The 2137-nt window shown below is 35.4% G+C and overlaps 1 non-coding gene across 1 annotated transcript; it reads left to right on the top strand.

Moving 5' to 3' along the window:
• Nucleotides 1-1826: 1826 nt before the first annotated feature.
• On the top strand, nt 1827-1933 carry LOC111816828. Its single transcript, XR_002821155.1, has one exon. It is a non-coding gene; the product is annotated as a U6 spliceosomal RNA (small nuclear RNA).
• The last annotated feature ends 204 nt before the right edge of the window (nt 1934-2137 follow it).

The raw sequence follows: 2137 nt of genomic DNA, 5'->3' as shown, positions 1-2137 counted from the left end.
TGTTAATCCTCCTTTGATGGTTTGGTCCTAGTGACTTAATAATCTAAATGCTCCACTTCTTCATACTATCAAATTGGTGATTAAGTTTCAACATATGGATTTGGGGAAGGGGTACATTCAGACATGGCCAGGAATGTCTGAACAGTAGTAACTGAAGTTACTCAAGTAATGGTTCAGGACAAATTCATCAGGCATTATTGTAGGTATATGAGGATTGAGGAGAAATACAAACAAAAAGATTATCCTAGTTTGGGTTCTCTAAAAGCTGAACCTACAAAACTTTTGATTTTAACATAGTAATTTATACAAAAAACTTAGTGAGAAAAGGAAAAAGGTGAGAGGCTCACTGAGAGTGCCTTATGTAGGTCATTTCTATAGGTAGTTGGAGCTGAACTGTACTAGGTTCACTAAAAGGCCTGCACAACACCTCCTAGCAAAGGGGATAAGTCATTCATATACTTTCCAGCCCCTCACAGAATTTTAAGGTTTTCACTTGGGTGTGAAGGGTATTCAACTCCAAAATATGACATTTTGGCATAGTTTCTGAGCTAGGAGAAATTAGAAAACAGAAAACAGGGAAAAAGCTCTCTAGCTGCCCCCTCTAAATGTCAAAATTCAGGGTATACATTTCCATTTTTTAAGTCATCTCCACTCTCTTCTATCCTACCTGGAAAAGGAGAGAGACTTTTAATCACAGGACTTATTAAGACAACTGTAGACCCTTATAAGTCCAAAAATAACATGCAAAACAAACCTTAGTAAATAATTATTATCTTCCATTAATTAGCTTCTGTACTTGCTTTCTCCCAGTATACCTTGCCTAGAGGTTCAAAATCCTTTTCCTTTGTGCTGTCACTGCTCCACAAATTTATTTCCTTTTGTTCAAATTGTACATAAATAAACCTCTGGGTCTGATTACTTCTTTGTGGTCTTCACTTCTCTTTGTATGAAATCTATGTGCCATGTAAAATATTAACAGGAAACAAAATGTGCCTTTGCCTGTTAATCTATCTTTAGTCTATTTGATTTGCAGGGTTTTGGGTGTCAGACATAAGAAGGTAGGAGGGAAAAGGGTTTTTCCCTCCTCTTACACATCTAGGCTACATAACACCTTGAGATAAACTGTTCTTAAAGCTTCCGGGAAAGCCTGGAGGCAATAAGGCTTGGAGTATCTCAGAGTTTGAAGTGTGATGCTGTTGGTAGTATTCAGTTTTATATTAGAGTTCCACAGAGCTGAGGCTGAAATAAGAATAGGGTGAAAAGATATTATGTTGAACAGCAAAAACATCTGTAGAAGCTGTAAAGATGCCACTGATGTATTGTAGAACTGTCAAATTCTTAGACCAGAATGAGTTATTCATTTATTCCAAAACTACTTTTTGAATAGCTACTTTATTGTAAGCATGTTCTGAACACAGAAAATCAAAAGCTCAATGATATAATACTTGCATTTAAGGAGTTTTCAGTCTAGTAAAGGGAAAATGTCAGCTAACTGTAATATATGAGCATAGAATGAGAAGTATTATCACAGAGTTATACCCAGAATATTATCAAAATAATAAGAAATACTCAGAAAAGGACTGCAAAAACCATGAGTTAAATGATTTTAAAGACAAACCAATCAAATCAAATAAAGGAATAATTTCCGCATGTCTTGATTTCTGGCATCCCAATGTGAACCTAACATTTTGGATATGAGATATTGAGGAAAAGAGAAGCCCAACAACTAAGAAACTGGGGAAATGAACTTGTTTTGTGGAGAATGATATGAAATATTTTTAGCTGTATTGAGGTGGAAATAGCTAGGACCTACAAAAATATTTAGAGTGCTTGCTTCGGCAGCACATACACTAAAATTGGAACAATATAGAGAATATTAATGTGGCCCCTGCGCAAGGATGACACACAAATTTGTGAAGCGTTCCATATTTTAAAAAAAATTTAGAAAGTGCTTTTAATATTATTACTACTAGCGCATATTGATTGTTTTGTTGTGATACTTCCACATGTGTACACAATGTTCTTTGATTGTATCCATTTCCCCTATTACTTTTTCTTATTTCCTGTACACACTTCCTTCATCCACTTCTGCTTTTGTAATAGCCCCTCCTCTTGTACTTCTGTGTTGAGTATACCC

This window comes from Octodon degus, unplaced genomic scaffold, assembly GCF_000260255.1.
Source record: "Octodon degus isolate 3935 unplaced genomic scaffold, OctDeg1.0 scaffold00041, whole genome shotgun sequence".
Lineage (NCBI taxonomy): Eukaryota > Metazoa > Chordata > Mammalia > Rodentia > Octodontidae > Octodon > Octodon degus.
This window is presented reverse-complemented; position numbering and strand designations above follow the sequence as displayed.